Genomic DNA, 21329 nt, shown 5'->3' with positions numbered 1-21329 from the left:
CTTTGGGTTAACAACTGCGCATGCGCTGAGGATAGACATCCTGTTCGCAATCGAACACCAGAAGTCTTTGCAAGAAAATATTCCTTTATTTAGTTTACAGCACGGAGCACGGCACAGGCCCCGGCAGCACGGAGCGCAGCACAGGCCCCGACAGCACGGAGCGCAGCACAGGCCCGGAGTGCAGTAAAGGGCTCCACGTCAGTGTCAGTGCAGGTGGGACGGGGTCCGAGCAGGGACACATTGAATGAGATACAGCACGCGCTGGGATGTAGTGAAGTGCAAAGCTCCTTGGTTCGGCTCCTCTATGAGGGGGTGTCTCTCCTCTGCGCAGGCGCAGTGACGCTGAGCGTCCTCTGTCCAGGGCTGTTCACAGTCTGCAGTCAGTGTAAGGGCCCAACACTTTTTGATTGTTCTGCGATAGGAAGTAGTATCTTTGCTCCGCACGTGCGCAGCTGTGACGCGCGGTGCTGCGCCTGCGCAACTGTGAGACGGCCTGTTTTGTTCGCTCGGGGGAATAACACACCGGGCCCCACTCCTCACAGGCAGCCGGGCCCTCGGCGGGCCCCCTCCCTCCCAGGCCCTGCAAACCCCACTGAGCGGTGCACAAGGAGAGGTGAGGTGTCCTCAAAGCGCCCAACCATGTGTGTGTGTTTAATAATATTTTTAGTGGATCTTATGTTTTTTGTTGTTGTTTTTTTTGTTGTTATTTATGAAGAACAAAATAGAGACAATGAACGTCATCGTCAAACAATTCCATATAATACCATTCACCTTGTGTGTGTTTGTGGAATACCAGGTGATGTCCCTGGTGTCTGATTACTGGTGTTTGTTTTTATTTATTTTATTTTATTTTTTTAACCCCTTGGCCGTGGCTGTAATTCCACGGCGGCGCTAGGGGGGAGCCGCGCGGCGCCGCCATGCTCGTGATGGAACCACTCCGTCACAAGCCACGAGCGCGCTATGCTTGTGACGGAGTAGTTCCGTCACGGCCCCGCCCGCTCCATAGAACGCGCTGCGCAGGCGCGAAATTGATGCCGCACAGGCGCGGCGGCCGGGTCGTGAAGGAACCATTCCGTCACCAGCACAGCGCGTCCGTAGCTCGTGATGGAGTGCTTCCGTCACGTGCACGGAAAGGGTTAATGCATTTTTATAAAGCGCAGACTTTACCCGAAAGTGTCAGAGCGCTGTACAATAGAACCAGTTACGTTACATGAGAGAACGGTTACAGGAAAGGAACAAACAAAAATAGCATGCCATAGAATCAAAGCGACGCAGGAAAAAGGCACACAATCTCAAGCACAGCAAGCGCAGACTGTACAAGCAAAAATATGAATATATATGACAAATTTTACAATGACTAAAGCACTTCCTGGCGAAAAATAGCAGGCCATAGAATCAAAACAACGCAGGTAAAAAAAACACAATATTAACCGCAGCAAGCACAGGATGTACAAACAAAAATATAAATATAAGTGACGAATTTACTGAGAAGGAGGGAATTAGTTCTGAAAGTGTCTTTGGAATTAAAGAGATTTGAGGTCCGCTTTGAAGATCTGGATGGAGGTGATGGCACTGAGCGGAGCGAAGGAGGAAGCGAGTTCCAGATTCTCACAGCATTACCTGAGAACGATTGTGCCATCAATTTTTCCCTTTTGATGGAGGTGGGGCTCAAGCAGGAACTTTTCCGCATTGCGAGAAGGTCTTGAGCCTCCAGCCAATTTCAGTTTCTTCGCCAGATAGCGAGGGGAGGAAGAGTGCAAAGCTTTGTGGGTGATGCACGCTGTTTTGTAGATAGCGCTAGCCTTGATGGGAAGCCATCGGAGAGAAGATAAGATAGGATAGGAGTGATGTGGTCACTTCGTTTGGACCCTGAAATGAAGCGAGCTGCTGAATGGAGGACGGATTTGAGGGGGGAGAGGTGAGATTTGGGAAGGCCAAGTCAGAAGAGAATTACAATAGTCCAGTCTAGAGAGAACTAGCGATTGGACCAACGTTTTTAGGTCATTCTCCGGGCAGAACCGGCGAATCCCCCATAAAAGGCACAGCTGATAACGTGCGCTCTTGGCCATAGAATTGATGTGTGAGGTTAGGTTGAGTCTTTTGTCAAGTATGACACCTAAGGATTTAGCGCAGTCCACAATTATGGGTTTACTGTTGAGTAGATTTGATTGATCCATCCAGGAGTGAACAGGAGGCAGAGAGAGAGAGCTAGATGAGAGGAGGAATTCCGTTTTAGAGGGATTGTGAATGACTTGGTGAGCTAATATCCAGTTGTGAATAGCGTTGAGAGTAGAGCTGAGTAGTGAGAGATCATGAGGGGAAGACACCTTGAGGTAGATTTGGGTATTATCCGCATAAAGATGGTAGAGGATTCCTGATTTGCTTAGAAGGTTCCCTAATAATTCCAGGTAGAGATTGAACAGAGTGGGAGCAAGGATAGAACCTTGAGGTACGCCTTGACCAACCACCAGTGGAGACGACAGACTGTTCGCAATCTTGATCATTTGGGATCTGTCCGAGAGGAAAGAGGCAAACCATTTGAGTACTGTGCCTTCCACGCCCATTCTCTGTCGGAGAATGTTAAGGAGGGTGTTGTGATTAACAGTGTCAAAAGGTGCAGAGAGGTCAAGAAGAATCAGAAGGCACGATTCCCCCGAATTGAGAATATGCAACGCATCATCGATCACTAGCAGCAGTGTTGTTTCAGTGCTGCAGTTTTGAATAAAGCCCAACTGGAACATGTTGAGGAGATGATTGTCCATAATGTGTTGGGAGAGTTGTTTTGCAACACATTTTTGTGTGATCTTTGAAAGAAAAGGGAGATTGGTGATGGGACGGAAGTTATTGAGGTCATTTGCATCTGTAGAGGGTTTTTTTAGAAGGGGGAAAACCTGTCTAGTTTTGAGGACAATTGGGAGGGATCCTTGACTGGGGAAGAGATTGACTAGCCTGGTCGAGTAGGAGAGAGTGTCAGTATAGAAATTAATGGCGATGCCGCTGGGTATGGGGTCAGAAGAATGGTTGGAGGGTTTGATTTCGTGGATGCATTTGAGGAGATCAGCCTCTGAGATGGCGGCAAAGTTCTGCCAAGTGACTAAGGATTTTCGCTCCTCGATGGGGGTGGGGTGGGTGACCTGTTCCACCAGAGATCTACTGTAAAGAACTCCGATACACACCAGATAATGGCGAAGAAGTTCTTTATTTATATATCCTTGAAGATCCCTTCTGCTAGTAAGATGCTTCTTAATTACGCTCCGGCTGTGTGGATGAGAAGTGTTTATTTTTCCTTCTTTATTTTTTTTAAAATGGCGCTGACGTACAAGGCAGGTAAACTGGACTGCTGATTTATTACTTTAAAGATGGCCGCTTGACGTTAGAGGCATCCGTCTTCGTCGCTGACGTTTACACAGATGGACTGATGACGTAGGAAGAATAATTCAATGCGGCAGTTTGTGAGTGTTCGTTAAGGCAGTTGGGTACCTCAGCAAGTGTGTTTTCCAGTCAGAATGTAATTCCAGCAATATTAAAAGTTGAAGAGAAAGTGTCACATTTTTTAAAATTACCTTGAAATGTGTTGCTTGAAGCTTACTTGCTGTTTAGACTTTTAGATGAAGTTTGGCTTGTGGCTCGCTGAAAATTCTTGTTGGTTTCTTTGTTGTACTATGTTTTTTTCCGATAATTTTTCCTTGTTACTTCTTATTTCAATCGCAAGTTCCAAGTAAGTATTTTAGCCAAAGTTCATTTCTGCATGTTCAAATTTTATCAAGTTTCTTTTTCTTCAGAATTTTTACTCGTTTGAGTTTACTGTGTTCACCTTAATTACATATTTGACTGTTCGCCGACCTTAAATGCACTGATGTTAACAACATCAATTTATTCTTTGCAAATCTTGGAATTCACCTGACACGAAGTACTTGAAATCGCGTATCTTCTATGACTGTATCCTTGTATATTTCCTTAAGTGCTGAGTTCTCGTGTTGGTGCTCGTCGCCACTTTGTAAAGAACTCCGATACACACCAGATAATAAGCGAAGAAGTTCTTTATTTATAATCGCCAACACAGGCTCCAGGGGAGCTCTAGCGTAACTTGTCAAAGCAGTCAAAGCAGTAATCAGCTGTCAACTGTCAGCTGATGACCTCACGGCTGGTACTGTATCCGCACAGGGACATCAAAAAAGCAATGGCAGAACTGTGTCAATGGAGGGACACAACTACAGAGGACGTAACATCTACTTATTATTTCTATGATGAGTTTGTATTGTTCTTGTTTTGTCTCAACATTGGTTTGCTTGTTCAACCTGGTGCGTTCAAGGCACTCTATATGCTTGATACTACTGCTGACCTAATGGCCTATTTACATGTTTTTCCATTTAGCTGCCTACACCCAGAGGCTTTCTGACCACACCATTACTAAGTGGTTTATGCTCGCTATCATGGCGCTCTCACTAATATTGAAGTGGAAGATCGTTCTGAATATTTATGAGTAAGTGTTCCCTGTATCTGCTGGCTTCTTCAGGCTTTTCGATGTTTGACGATTAGGGCAAGTGCAAGAGCACACTACCTGTTGTCCAATAGTTTGCATACCAATGTTCTGGTTTCTACTTACTTGTCGTTCCAGGACTCTTTACTTACCTATAACTACTACGAAGGTTCACTCGACACAGAGAAAATATTTCTGACCGACTACTTGGGCCATAGATACTCCTCTCTAAAGTAAGTGCTGGGAAGAGAGGTTGTTAGGGTCACTATAAAGCTGGCTTTTAGAGATAGGTGATTTAAGTCATCTTTTGATACTTTACATTTACTATCACCTATACTGATCTCTTTAGCTGCTGGTATTTATGCTGTGATGGGTCTCATATTTCGGATGCTCCATCTTACTGCTGGTTATTAGACTGCGGGCCCAGTACTCTTCATTGGATTTAGTAAGTTTTGGCTTGTTACTAAGCAGCCCACATGAGTTAAACCATTCATTGTATCTTGCATTAGTTACATTATATATATATATATATATATATATATATCACGCTCCCTGTCCCACTGGAAAATCAGGGCACTCGCGGGCGGGTGCGGTATGCGGTAATGGGTACCCGCAATAACACTCTGCTGGGCTTCAGAACTCGTTTCTTCCAAAGAACCGCACTCGTGGAACCAAAGTTTTTGCAGTGCTCACACCATAGGTTTATTCACAAAGGTTTAACAGACGCGTTTCAGCATTACGCCTTCATCAGTGTCAGTTACATTGTGGGGATTGGCCTGGGATATAGCTACAGACAATCATGAACATGGTTGACGGACTACAATGATATTTGGGTCGCGCCATCTTGGAACATGTAAATACATATCAACCTTTAGGTACGTTTTACCCCATATTGGAAACTGGGTAAATCTTGCCGTGTATCGGCATGGTTCCCCGTGTTTCACACATCCGGGGAAAATGTCAGGAGCTTAGAGCCATATTGCCCCCTCATTTCAAAGTTTCCAAAGTCCATCAAGCCATGTATTGGCGAGTCCTATATTCCAAAGACCGGAAGGACGACGCAGAAAACGCAAACCTCACGGTGAGAGCGCGAGCCCGGATCCAAACGGGCGGCGGAGCATTAGCAGCAGGGCGACAGTGGTTCACCAAACTGGTGCTCACACCAATTCTCACAAAGTAACAAGTGTTATCCATGAGAGGATATGTACTGTCAGGATACGCGCAGGGATGCAGCGAAAGGAATGTTCAAAAAACAAGAGACTATAACAGCAAGCTCTAGTGCAAGCGCAGCTCCCCAACAGCCCAAAACAAAACTTAACGAACTCTTGGTGAAACTTGAGAGACTTTACGAAAGAGAAATTCGGAAGTGGTGGGAGGCTACGAGCCTCCAGAGTTACATAGACGACAAAAGGGTACCAAGAGGTCTAAGAGTGTACACGATTCCCTCCTACGAGAACCCAGACCCCCAGCTCTTAACCGAGTGGGCTGAACACACCGCCCAGTACTGCGAAGGAACACTGGCAATACTAGTGAGATACGCGTGGAGTGACCGTGAAAAGACTCTAGTGGAGATACAGACATTGGAGGAAGAACTGCTAAAGGAAGAGAAACCGGAAAAATTGACAACTCTGAAGGATCAACTTAAAATCCGTCTGAATAAATACGAGGAAAAAATCAAAACCCGTAAACAAGAGAAATACGCAAGAGACGAAAACGACTACTTGTCTGGCAGAATATTAACATTTGCCAAAAAATACGACGCACCGAGAAGAGAAGTTGACCGTAAAAGAGCCCAAGGCGCAGTATCACCAGTGAACACATCGGAATCCGAAGTCACCGACAGTGAGGCGGTGGAGGAACAAAGAAAAAGAACGAAACAAAGGGGAGGACAGACACCCGTCCCTCCTCCTTTTCACAACGAATGCACAGTAATCCGCCAATCATGGTTACGAGGCGGCAAGAACAAGCCTCCGGAAAACGAAGCAGGAGGAGAACAAGGAGAGCAGGGGGAGGCAGAAAGAGGAAGGGCCCAGAGATGGAGGAACAGAAGAAAGCCCAACAAAAAGTAACTACCACTCATACAGACGACCTCACGGTGGTTAACTTATCGGAGAGAGAGTTAACGGAAGCAGAAAAGAACTTACTTAGCAGGGGCCTAAGCTTCTGCCCCAATAGTAAAAGCGAATATACACAGATGAGGATCGATCTGCATGCATTTATGAGGAAACTCAAGTTACATAAATATCACCAACTAAGAATAAACACCAAAGGATCTAAATTTGTGAGAAAGAGACTAACTGCTACCGACATTCTATCCTGTGAAGATCTGAGAGGGATAGAGAACTTAGAGAACCTAAGAATGGAAAGAGACACACAAACATCACAGGGTAATACCATGATCGACAGAGCCACAACCAACGACATTGCTCAAGAAAGAGAAGATAGTGGTTTCAAGCCAATATCGACATTTTGCCCCTTAATGCCTTGGGATGCAATAGATGCCTTCTCTGAAACTGTCTTAAACGACCTGGTGTCCTTAAGAGGGAAACGAGAAACGGCAAACAAGAAAGATAACATCAACTCACAAGAAAGAGAGGCTTTACGAAACCTTGAAAATGACGAGAACACGATAATCAAGCCCTCAGACAAGGGCGGGAACGTTGTGTTACTGACACGGGAATATTACCAAAGAGAGGCACTAAGACAACTTTTGGACACGCAATATTATCGAATGACGGATGAGAAACAGTACAAGGATGGCATAAGAAGATATGACGAACTGGTCAACAAGTGGTACAAGAGACTAATGTTGGGAAGTGAAGAAAACATGTACCTAAGAAGTAACAACTCCACGATCCCCACCTTCTACCACTTACCTAAGCTACATAAGAACGCAAAGGAGCCCCCAGGAAGACCAATAGTGTCATCTATGAATGGACTAACAGAAAACATGTCAAAATTCATTGACAGCTTCTTATTCCCTTTGGTAACCCAACTCAAATCCCATGTAAAAGACACCAAAGACTTCTTGTCAAAAATCTCTGACGTTGCATGGGACCCATCATACCTGATGATTGTATTGGACATAACCAGCCTATACACCAACATTAGACATGAACTAGGCTTGGTAGCAATAGAGCACTTTCTCAAGTAAAGACCTGCCAGGTTTGCACTACACAACCGTATGTTGCTAGAATTGATAGAGTTCTGCTTGACAAGCAACATTTTCCTGTTTAACGACCAGCTATACACACAAGTCTCTGGGACCGCGATGGGCACCTGCTTTGCTCCCAGCTACGCGAACTTGTTCGTCGGCTGGTGGGAGGAGCGGGTGCCCATGGTCCTTCAGACTGAGGGGCAGGAAACAGAGAGAGTGATACGGTGGTTCAGGTATATTGATGACCTCTTCATCGTGTGGCACCCTCCTGCCAGCTCAGCGAACCCCAGCCAGGCCGCCGACAACCTCACGAAGTGGATCAGCATCTGCGCGGACGAGCTCGCCCCGCTGAGGACCCCGCCCAGCAGACCCGGAAGCAAGAAAGCCCCATGGTTCACCGACGAACTCAAGAGCTCCAAGAAGAACTGCCGAGCCCTCGAGAAAGTCTGGAGAAGGGAACCTACACCGGACAACAGGACCTCCTTCAAGCTTGCCACCCGGAAGCACCACCAGCTGATCCGCGCCGCCAAGAAAACAGCATTCAAGGAACGGTTGGACAACAACGCACACAACTGCAAGGAACTCTTCAACATCGTGAAAGAGCTTTCCAACCCCAGCGCAGGAAACAACGACATCACCCCATCGCAAGACCTCTGCAACTCCCTCGCTTCATACTTCCACAACAAGATCGCGGACATACACAACAGCTTCAACAACCAACCAACGCACACCATGACCGAACAATCACCCCCCACCACCACCCTCCACGCCTGGACCCCGATCAGCACCGAAGACACCATCCGCACGATGAACTCCATCCACTCCGGATCACCGACCGACCCCTGCCCTCACCACGTCTTCAACAAGGCCGACGCTGTCATCGCACCCCACCTGCGAGACATCATCAACACATCATTCGACACCGCCACCTTCCCTGAGAGCTGGAAACACGCCGAACTCAGCGCCTTACTCAAGAAACCAACAGCGGACCCCACCGAACTCAAGAACTACCGCCCCATCTCGCTCCTCCCGTTTCCAGCCAAAGTCATCGAGAAGACCGTCAACAAGCAGATGGCCGCCTTCCTCGAGACGAACGGATCCCTCGACCCCTCACAGTCCGGCTTCCGAGCCAATCACAGCACCGAGACCGCCCTCATCGCCGCCACCGATGACATCCGAGCCCTGATGGACAATGAAGAAACAGCGGCCCTCATCCTCCTAGACCTCTCCGCGGCATTCGACACGGTCTGCCACCGCACCCTAGTACAGCGCCTCAGCAACATCGGAATCCAGGACAAGGCGCTGGAATGGATCATCTCCTTCCTCGACGGAAGGACACAGAGAGTCCGCCTACCACCGTACAAATCAGAAGCCTCCGAAGTCATCTGCGGCGTCCCTCAAGGATCATCTCTGAGCCCCACCCTCTTCAACGTCTACATGAGCCCCCTCGCGGCCATCGTACGCAAACACAACCTCAGCATAATCTCCTACGCCGACGACACCCAGCTGATCCTCTCCCTGACCAACGACCCCGCCTCCGCCAGAGCCAACCTGCACGAAGGGATGAAAGAGGTAGCCGAGTGGATGACGACCAGCCGCCTGAAACTGAACTCTGACAAGACGGAGGTCCTCATCCTGGGCTCTTCCCCCTCCGCCTGGGACGACTCCTGGTGGCCTCCCGCCCTGGGCACCGCACCCAAACCGACAGACCATGCACGCAACCTGGGCTTCATCCTGGACTCCTCCCTCTCCATGACCAGGCAAGTCAACAACGTCTCCTCGGCGTGCTTCAACATCCTACGCATGCTACGGAAGATCTTCCGGTGGATCCCCACCGAGACCAGGAAGACCGTCACCCAGGCCCTCGTCACCAGCCGACTGGACTACGGCAACGCCCTCTACGCTGGTACCACCGCCAAGCTCCAGAAGAGACTCCAGCGGATCCAGAACGCCTCAGCCAGACTCATCCTCGACATCCCACGAACCAGCCACATCACCGGACACCTGAGAGACCTTCACTGGCTCCCCGTCAACAAAAGAATCACCTTCCGCCTCCTCACCCACGCACACAAAGCCCTACACGACCAAGGCCCGAGCTACCTCAACAGCCGGATCAACTTCTACGCTCCCAAACGCCACCTCCGATCAGCCAACCACGCCCTCGCCGCCGTCCCCCGCATCCGAAGAGCGACTACAGGAGGAAGGTCCTTCTCCTACCTGGCCGCCAAGACCTGGAACTCCCTCCCTCCCGACCTGCGCCTGACCCAAGACCACCTCTCCTTCAGGAAGAAGCTGAAGACATGGCTGTTCGAGCAGTAGCGGCACCCCCCCCCCCCCAGCGCCTTGAGACCCTACGGGTATGTAGCGCGCTCTATAAGTGTCACTGATTGATTGATTGATTGGAGGGGGCACAACAATATATAAGAATCCTGAATGATAACAACTGTAACCTACACTTCTCAGGCACGATAAGTTCAACAACAGCTGACTATCTGGACCTGAGGGTGAATGTAGACAACAATAGGTTACATACATCACTGTATCGCAAACCGACGGCAAGCAATTCCATTCTGAGAGCCGATAGCAACCATCCAAAAAGGCTGATACAAAGTATCCCGTACGGTGAACTGCTCAGGGTGCAAAGGAACAGCAGCAAAGAGAAGGACTTTGAAAAAGCAGCAGAGGGTTGCATAGAAAGGTTCTGCAGAAGAGGATATGATCCAGTGTCTCTGGATAAAACCTTAAAGAAAGTGAGGAAAATTAAAAGGGAAGACCTCCTAAAACCAAAACCACCAAAAGAACAATCTAATAACGAAGGGAAATTTCGCCTAATAACACCATACACCAGCGACTCTATGGGATTAAGGAAAATCTTGCAAAAAAACTGGCACATCCTGAGAACTGATCCCATATTGAAAGATGACATCCCAACCAAGCCCCTGATCACTTACCGAAAGGCAAGGTCACTGAGAGATTCCTTAGTGAGAAGCCATTTCAAAAAAACAACACAAAAGACAGGTAAAATTGCTGAGTTGGGGAGATTTTTCCCTTGCGGGAAATGCAAGGCCTGCGCAGGATGTAAAAGAGTGCGAAAATATGACATCCCCGGTGCCGGCATTTCCAAACCTATTAAGAAGTTCCTAACATGTAGCACAAGCTATGCAGTTTATTGCCTGGTCTGCCCCTGTGGGTTAAGATATATCGGAAGTACGATCCACCAACTAAAAATCAGGGTACTTGAACACCAAAGGGCAATAGAGGAAGCTGACCCAGCATACCCTGTCGCGAGACATTTTGACCAAGTGCATCAACGAGACAGGAATAAACTGCAGTACTTTGGCTTAGACTATGTGCCGGAAAATCCGAGAGGTGGGGACAGGTTAAAAACATTGAGACGCTTGGAATCAAGGTACATTATAGACTTTATGACCAAAGTACCGGTGGGATTGAACAGCGGGGAAGAACTGGCTGTACATCTGGGGAAATAGTTGAGTGAGACATCTACCACCCAGTACAAGAAGGTGTATTCCCTTCCAGGTTTGAATACTTGGTTCCATGAGACACTTGAATATTATAGACTGAAATTTGAGTTAAGTTTTTGTTTATTTCCCCTTTTTCAAGACTAAATGCAGAAGAACATGGGGGGCTGGGGCACTGTAAATAAATTGCACTGAGTAAGCTGGAATATAGGACTCGCCAATACATGGCTTGATGGACTTTGGAAACTTTGAAATGAGGGGGCAATATGGCTCTAAGCTCCTGACATTTTCCCCGGATGTGTGAAACATGGGGAACCATGCCGATACACGGCAAGATTTACCCAGTTTCCAATATGGGGTAAAACGTACCTAAAGGTTGATATGTATTTACATGTTCCAAGATGGCGCGACGCAAATATCATTGTAGTCCGTCAACCATGTTCATGATTGTCTGTAGCTATAACCCAGGCCAATCCCCACAATGTAACTGAAACTGATGAAGGCGTAATGCTGAAACGCGTCTGTTAAACCTTTGTGAATAAACCTATGGTGTGAGCACTGCAAAAACCTTGGTTCCACAAGTGCGGTTCTTTGGAAGAAACGAGTTCTGAAGCCGAGCAGAATATATATATATATATATATATATATATATATATATATATATATATATATATATATATATATATATATATATATATATATATATATATATATATATATTTTTTTTTTTTACTACACTACATCACATCCTTTCCAGTAAATATATTTTTTAGCTGGTATAAAGGTAGAAAGGTCATGTGGATCTATGTTTTGACGCGATCAATCAGGACTTTGAGGAGCTAGTTGTAAAACATATAAGAAGATTGTATAGGACTAACTCGTGGATTTTCGCCTTTATTTTATTTTTAGTATACATTCTACATATCTGCAGAACATCTTCTAGCTTGGCAGCCATACTACCTCATCAGAATACCCTTTGAAAAGCGTAGAGGCGCCTCATATGATATTTATAACATTCTCAACTTAGGTATTTACTTATATGTTACTCTCTGGAATTGTTTCACTTCACCAATTATCCTTGGATGATTTGGAATTGGCGTACTATATGGAGATTGGGTCTATTTTTCATTTTAATTGACTTTTTCTTTCTTTCACTTGGAGCTTCAATTTGTGTACTTGGGTGTCTTTGTGATTCACTGGATATTTCCAACATTTTCCCTTTGTTTCCCTTTTTTAACCAACACTTTTAAGACCTTCCTTTCTACCCCTTCTTGTTTCTTCTACAGGCATGTTTTTATTAGAAACTTAATAGATTTTTCTACATACAAAAACGTTTTTTGTGAATAACTATTAAAAAGTTATGAATTAAATGTATTTTTCTGTTAAACAGCCTTGAAAAAGTCGTCCCAAGACACAACACGTGTCAGCTGTTCTTGTTTCTGTCTCTACGTGTCAACATTTGAGAAGACTTATGAATAACATATTTCTGTTACATATATAATTGGACTTGTGCTACTATTGTTCTCAGAGCTGTGGACCCACTTGAGTCCCCTTTATAACTTGTTTGAGCTGTGCTCTGTCATTCAGATTATTGTTTTGCTATATGAAGATTTTCTACATATAGATTAGCACTGTGGATGGCACAGTGCTTGGTATTGAGCACGCTGGAGAAAATCCGCTTCATCTTGTTAACTTTGTGGCAACCTTTTACGGAGGTGCTGGCTGTTGTGTACCACTTCCATCAGGTGTTTTTGTAACAAGCCAGAACTATTGGCTTTGTCTATGGTTGTTAGTTGCATAAAATAAAAAAGCAGCAACCATGGCTGCTATATTCTTTCTCGGGAGGATGAGTACAGTCTAGTGATAGTGGCGCCCCACTTGATTATCGGTGTATCTGTACTATACTATTTAGTGTGTTATGGTGCTTAGGGAGGGGTCCTCATCCTTGACCTCATCATTCAGTACTCCACATGAGAACTGTACAAATTTTGTTACAATGTCCTAGCTCACATAAACCCTTATTCCGTTTTGTTCATATATATAAACAAAAAATAGCAGTAAACAATCTCTGTATTCATATTTTCTTTTCTTTATTCCTGTAGTTGTTGCCAACACGTGTTTTGTCGCTGCCTGGGTAGTTCACCCGCGACTTCGTCAGGGCTGTAAAACATATATACAATGCGATGTAACAACATCACACATATGTTTTGCATCAAGATCTATGCATATGTGTACATAGTCCCTCAGTCCCCTTTTAAGGTAGAGGATAAGCACCCCAAAAGTGTGAGTTTAGTGAGACAGAAATACGGCACAATTTTGGTTGTGTTGCATTCAAAATTGAGATAATTTATTTCTCTATTCCCTGTGTGTCCCAGTGGTGGGGATATTATGCAAATAATATTAGGGGTATCTCCTGTATATAGTGTCTATATTCTTCATGCTATCTGTAGCGCTTACAGTATATACCCCAGGAGTGGCATACCTGAGATACTGGAATCGAGATCAGCTGGCCTGTAATTCATTAGACCAATATGAGTATTCGGGCAAACATCAGAAAACGTAATCACTCCTAACTAGTTGACATATAATCAAATTGTCACCAAAAGAGCCTACCTTCCGACCAATTGTAATTCCGTCCCGGCCAATTGTCGGCCTGGGTGAGGATGTAGGTATCTTATGTCGTATGCTCAGAAATTCTGAAACAGAATCATACCTGTCCATTATTTCCAGTCTTCATAACATTTCCATCGAGCACCATATTACTCATCCATTACCGACTCCTCCAAATCAATCTCCAACCTATTGTGTATCATCTTATCCTTAAAAACTAAAAACGGCAGTGGATTCCGTCACAACTATTAGTTATGGAATCGCTGTGCTGATCCCATTTTACAGACTAAACCTGTCTGTATTATTAAAATTATAGATATCTCATCTGTTGTACCAGATTATCATGGGAAATATCTATCAGTTCTAAACTTGGCATGCATTATTATTATACGAGCTCAAGTCTTATACTGCTTTTAGTAATATAAACCACTGTAACCCATGGTAATCCATATATTAGGTTAATCTACGCACAAACGGTCGCTCCCTCCCTCCTCTCCTCTCCTGGCTGGTATCGTTTTTATTGAAGCTGAATTCTGCCTCGCATTTCTTTTTATTTTCATTATATACTGGAATTCAAAGCTGCGCTGCGCTTTGTCACACTGCTGTGCCTTGCTGCCTTGCTGCCTAATAGAATTACATCTCGAGTGTGGTGATTAGTTATTAGCCCTGCATAGCGCTTTGTAGCCTCACCTGATATAGCGCTTTCCTCTGCTGGCCTCAGATAGTCTTGCCCTGCATAGCGCTCCAATTTCAGTGTGGCTTTTGTTGGCTGAGACGCTCGCAACGTTTGTTTACCAGACAGCCATTGTGTTGATTTGCTGACCGTCCCTGACCCTCCCTGGACCTCGCTCCCGCCTCCCTGCTGCCCCTCCCACCCACAGAGTTACAGGCTGCCCACATCCTCGTAGTGAACTGTGACCGCCCTGCTAACACCAGAAACGGTCGCTCCCTCCCTCCTCTCCTCTCCTGGCTGGTATCGTTTTTATTGAAGCTGAATTCTGCCTCGCATTTCTTTTTATTTTCATTATATACTGGAATTCAAAGCTGCGCTGCGCTTTGTCACACTGCTGTGCCTTGCTGCCTTGCTGCCTAATAGAATTACATCTCGAGTGTGGTGATTAGTTATTAGCCCTGCATAGCGCTTTGTAGCCTCACCTGATATAGCGCTTTCCTCTGCTGGCCTCAGATAGTCTTGCCCTGCATAGCGCTCCAATTTCAGTGTGGCTTTTGTTGGCTGAGACGCTCGCAACGTTTGTTTACCAGACAGCCATTGTGTTGATTTGCTGACCGTCCCTGACCCTCCCTGGACCTCGCTCCCGCCTCCCTGCTGCCCCTCCCACGCTCCGTCCCCTCCACCATCCATATATGACTAATGCATCAGCGCGCAGTGTTTCGCGCCCCAGTTGCGCCGAAGGTGCGCCAAAGGTAAGCCCGTCTACGCCCGTCCGCGCCTGGACCGCGCCCAGCGCCAGACACCCTGATCCACGCATTGCCCAGCCCTCCCGCATTACATACGACGCCACCACCCTCATAGCCCTAAACCCCGGCCGTCACCCCAACTGCGCCCAAGCCGCTCCTGGACTCACCCATGGACCCTTCTCATGTAACTCCTGCAAGTTCCACGGCACCAAGAACAACTCCTCATCCACGAACACACAACAGCTAGCTGATTCCAACCACCTAAAATGCATCCTGCTCAACACCCGCTCAATCCACAGACACGCCATCGACCTCTGGAACCTACTTGACACCACCTCTCCCGACGTCGCCTTCCTAACAGAAATGTGGATGAACGCCTCATCAGCCCCAGACATCACCATTGCCATCCCGGAAGAATACAAGATCATCGGTAAGGACCAAAACGACCAAACAGGATGAGGCATCGCTATCATCCACAAGAACTCCATCCGCATCTCAACCAGCTCAGACATCAACCTTACCAGCGCCGAACACCTTCACTTCCAGATCCACACCGATCCCAAAACCACACTCAGAGGCACCCTACTCTACCGACCTCCAGGATCCCGCGCACAATTCAGCGACGACATCACCGACTTTATCACCCCACACGCCCTCCCCTCCGAGGAATACATTCTACTGGGAGACCTCAACTTTCACCTGGAAAATAGCAATGACAGCAACGCCACCACCCTTCTGGACAATCTCGCCAACCTCGGACTCAAACAACTTGTTAATACCCCAAGCCACATCGCAGGTCACACACTCGACCCTATCTTCACCTCCAGCAAACATGTCTCCTTCAGTCACACCACAGTTCTCCATTGGACGGACCACAGCTGCGTTCACTTTACCTACAACAAGACCACAACTCACAACCATCCTTAACCTACTCTACGAAGAAACTGGAACAAAATCACCATCGACCAGATCTCCTCATCGCTGCTTCAAAATCCCCTTGTCCACTCCTCAAACCCCGACCAAGCAGCCATTAACCTCACCCAATGGCTATCCAACAGCGCCGACATCCTTGCACCGTTGAAAAAACGTCAAACCAAACTAGGCAGCAAAATCGCCTCCTGGTTCAACGATGATCTTAAGAAATCAAAGAAACTCTGTCGCTCCCTCGAGAAGGCCTGGAAAAAAGACCCAAACACCAGCACCAGGGACGCCTTCAAAAACGCCACCCGCACTCACCACCAACTGATCCGGACTGCAAAGAAAGCCGCATTCAGAAACCGACTAGATAACAACGCCCACAACAGCAAGGAATTATTCAATATCGTCAAAGAGTTTACCAACCCCTCAGCCAACTCAAACGACATCACCCCCTCTCAAGCCCTTTGCGACTCCCTAGCTTCGTTCTTCCACAACAAAATCGCAGACATCCACAAACAGCTTCGACAACCAATCCGGAGACCAACCCACCCAACCCTCTGCAGGACCTTCACCCCCCTTGAACACCCTTAATGACTGGAACCCAATCTCCACTGAAGACATCATCCGCCTGATGAACTCCATCCACTCAGGATCCCCCACAGACCCATGCCCTCACCACATCTTCAACAAAGCTGACTCCATCATAGCACCATACCTCCGAGACGTCATCAACTGCTCCCTCAACTCCGCCACCTTCCCAGAAAGTTGGAAACACGCCGAACTTAGCGCCCTTCTGAAAAAACCCACAGCTGACCCCACCGAACTCAAAAACTACCGACCCATCTCGCTCCTTCCATTCCCAGCCAAAGTCATTGAGAAAGCTGTCAACAACCAACTCGCCGCCTTCCTCGAAACCAACAAATCCCTCGACCCCTCACAGTCCGGCTTCCGAGCCAAACACAGCACAGAGACCGCCCTCATTGCCGCAACAGACGACATTCGAACTCTACTGGACAATGGAGACACAGTCGCCCTCATCCTCCTCGACCTTTCCGCAGCCTTCGACACAGTCTGCCATAGCACCCTTCTACAGCGCCTCAGAAACATCGGAATCCAAGGAAAAGCACTGGAATGGATCACCTCGTTCCTCACCGGAAGAACCCAGAGAGTCCGCCTCCCACCATTCAAGTCGTAGGCCACTGAAGTCATCTGCGGCGTACCACAAGGATCCTCACTCAGCCCCACCCTCTTCAATGTATACATGAGCCCCCTCGCAACCATCGCACGCCAACACAACCTCAACATCATCTCCTACGCTGATGACACCCAACTGATCCTCTCACTCACCAAAGACCCTAACACCGCCAAAACCAACCTACATGAAGGAATGAAAGAAGTAGCCGAGTGGATGAAGCATAGCCGTCTGAAACTTAACTCAGACAAAACAGAAGTCCTTATCTTAGGAACCTCCCCCTCCGCCTGGGATGACTCCTGGTGGCCAGAGGCCCTTGGAAAAGCACCCATTCCGACGGATCACGCACGGAACCTGGGCGTCATCCTAGACTCCTCACTCTCGATGTCCAGACAGGTCAGCGCCGTCTCATCTTCTTGCTTCAATATTCTTCGCATGCTCAAAAAAACATTTTGCTGGATCCCCACCGAAACCAGAAAAACGGTCACCCATGCACTGGTCACAAGCCGCCTGGACTACGGAAACACCCTTTACGCCGGTACCACCGCAAAACTCCAGAAAAACTCCAACGCATCCAAAACGCATCAGCCAGACTCATACTAGACATTCCGCGTACAGACCACATCTCCAGTCACCTGAAAAAACTCCACTGGCTCCCCGTCAATAAGAGGATTACTTTCCGCCTCCTAACCCACGCACACAAAGCACTTTACGAACTTGGACCCGATTGCCTCAACATACGACTCTCCTTCTACACCCCCTCCCGCCAGCTACGCTCCTCCAACCAAGCCCTTGCTACCGTACCTCGCATCAATAAAACCACCAGGGGAGGGAGATCCTTCTCCTACCTGGCTGCTAAAACCTGGAACTCACTCCCCACCCACCTCCGTCTCACTCAGAACCACCCAGCATTCAGAAAGCAACTTAAAACTTGGATATTTGATAAGTAATTCCCCTCCCTTCCTCAAGCGCCTTGAGACCCTCTGGGTATGTAGCGCACTATATAAATCCTTTGACTTTGTATAGATACCTTGCGTGTGTCTCAGAAGGCTCGTAGTAAGTCGATGTGGGAGAAGGCGGAACGCTGTACGTGGCGTCGTCTTCCCCAGTAATAACTGTGTCCCAAAGTCCTAATTCGGATTCTGCATACAAGTATATGGAGATTTAGAGTGAGAGAGGTACCCCTTGGGAATGTCAAGGGAAATAGGGTAATTAAACCAATAGAGAGCAGAGTTTCCCTGGACCGTGATATATAAATACACAATCAACATACAACAATATAATATAACAACGTAAATAAATAAATGATTTCAAAATGTATTGAAAATACATCTTAACATAAAATCATTAGAAATATATGCAATTCTTAATCCCCACAATGTAAGAGCATAGATAAAAATACATAAAAACAATCATACAATTATGACCAGCATAATTTATACAAGACAGAACATGTTATATGACTTAAATTTGTCATTCCTCTTTGTACATCTCATATATTTTACTGCCACATAATGTCATCCACTTTCAAATATTTGATGATTGACAGAAATGTTGCTTAATGGGATGGTACAGGTGAATGCTTCGACGCGTTTCGATGGCTTGAAAATTTTACACCATCTTTTTCAAGACAAGTACGTTTTGTCTGTCTCTGACAGGGTTATTGGTCTTTTCCCTATAAAGATATACAGAATTAAATCCTATTCTTTTTTGATAAAATCACATTTTATTCATCACGTTAATTCAAATGCTATACTTTAACATCATACATATAACGTCCCCTACAAATCATTATATGCAATCTGAAACCTTCTTAATGCTTTTACAACATTATCATTCTTTCTTTATTCAAAAATGTCTGAGAACCCTTATATATTTGCTGGTTCAAATATCATAGGACATGCATATATTTATCAGGACTTGTTCCCCGCTTTGTGGTGTTATCAAGTATAGTCATTGCTAGTGGGATATAGTCAATCTAAGGTATGGATATATTTTAGGTACTGCTATACCTTTAATAGCTTGCCGTGCTTAGGGTTTCAGGTGCTATGGTGACTAGTGAGTCCCCTCGGGCTTTTCAATTGGTATCCCCGTGGACTCTGGATTTTAGGGGAAAATTTTTTTATTTGTAATTTTTTAAAAGTACAAGTCTATTGAGGCTTTACTCTCAATAGGTCAGATCATGCACCTCCTAACAGAATGGCTGCTCACCTCTAATACATGTTTCCTAGATGTTATATGGAAACGTCTTATCCTTCCGTGGTAATTTCCCCTTAGAAATGTCTTTTGTTTGGAGCCAATCTGAGAATAAAGGCAAAGCATTCTAGTTGCCTCTGTAAATGGGGGCATTTTTGTGTGAACTATTCCATCTTAGTTGATTTACCTTCTCTTAGATCCTGCGGAATGCGGGGATAACTGGCTACGTCTGTTAAAATTTGCGGCTATTAAGCTGTCTATAGGCCCATGGGACCGGCCAATGATTGCTGGTCTAGCTCGTTTCTTTAGATTGTACGTTCGTGGGCGGTTTGCAAATAAAAGAAGTCCAATTCCATTGGATCACCGAGTTCGCCCGATGTCACAAGTAAATGTGAATCGGATTCCAGGTTGTACGCAAATGTGTGGGTGAATGCTTTGGCGATATGCAAAGCCAGGGAACAATGGTATATGTGCCATTTAAATACAATTGAAACAGGACTCAATACGAGGGAGGATTGGACCAGAATTCTATGAAACAAACCATAGGAAATACAATCCCTCCCCCTTACAGTAATCCGTTCCCCTTTCAATACATCATTAGATGACAGGAAAACTATCAATGCAAATACCCTTTTTACGTTTTAGACGTTTATACAATTTTGAGGGAGTGTCATCTATCATTAATTTTAATACCCTTCTGCTCATAATACTTTCATATAGCAGATCAATACACAATATAATACCCTTTAGTTTTCAGCGACCCCAACAAATTTGATCAAAGAGGGGCTTAGTTAAAATAGATACTGGCCCCCCCCCCCCCCTTCCGTCTTTACATCTCCGTATCAATATTTACTATCTATCCTCCGGAGGGGGGACATTATAATGATCTGCATATCGCCAAAGCATTCACCCACGCATTTGCATACAACCTGGAATCCGATTCACATTTACTTGTGACATCGGGCGAACTCGGTGATCCAATGGAATTGGACTTCTTATATTTGCGAACCGCCCACGAACGTACAATCTAAAGAAACGAGCTAGACTGACAATCATTGGCCGGTCCCATGGGCCTATAGGAACGCACATCATGAAATACGTCAGAAAGGCGGCGGACTAAATAGGAAACCGCTAGTTTACATACTCGGATAACCAAACAACTAATCACAGTATCCCCAACTTTATCTTAAAAGACGAGACGGCGGGAAACAAAATAGCCATGACAGATGGAACAGATCTGCAGGGAAATACGTTCCGAACGAAAGGTAAGGACGGAACTTTGCAAATAGCCGGTAGACCTCCCTAATATCAGTCAGGACCCTGTGTAATTTAAACCCTTTATCTTTACTCTTATAGTCTAAGCTACAGCAGACCTGCTAGTACTTCAGTGTACCTCCTGAAGACAACTTAATAGCCGCAAATTTTAACGGAAGTAGCCTGTTATCCCCGCATTCCGCAGGATCTAAGAGAAGGTAAATCAACTAAGATGGAATAGTTCACACAAAATGCCCCCATTTACAGAGGCAACTAGAATTCTTTACCTTTATTCTCAGATAGGCTTCGAACAAAAGACAACGTTTCTAAGGGGAAATTACCACGGAAGGATAAGACGTTTATATATAACATCTAGGAAACATGTATTAGAGGTGAGCAGCCATTCTGTTAGGAGGTGCATGATCTGACCTATTGAGAGTAAAGCCTCAATAGACTTGTACTCATGTATTTAAAAAAAATTAAAAATAATTCCCCCCCCTAAAATCCAGAGTCCACGGGGGATACCAATTGAAAAGCCCGAGGGGATTCACTAGTCACCATAGCACCTGAAACACTAAGCACGGGAAGCTATTAAAGGTATAGCAGTACCTAAAATATATCCAT

General features: G+C 46.0%; 1 protein-coding gene across 1 annotated transcript in view; it reads left to right on the top strand.

The window, feature by feature from the left end:
* The first annotated feature begins 461 nt into the window (after window positions 1–461).
* The window catches only part of LOC147737899 (uncharacterized), a 610977-nt gene continuing 590109 nt past the window's right edge, over window positions 462–21329 (top strand). The window contains exon 1 of the mRNA XM_086948554.1: window positions 462–613. The gene's annotated coding sequence lies outside the window, so the exon portion shown is untranslated. The remainder of the gene's footprint in view (window positions 614–21329) is intronic.

This window comes from Lissotriton vulgaris, chromosome 1_1 (assembly GCF_964263255.1).
Source record: "Lissotriton vulgaris chromosome 1_1, aLisVul1.2, whole genome shotgun sequence".
Taxonomy (NCBI): Eukaryota; Metazoa; Chordata; class Amphibia; order Caudata; family Salamandridae; genus Lissotriton; species Lissotriton vulgaris.
This window is presented reverse-complemented; position numbering and strand designations above follow the sequence as displayed.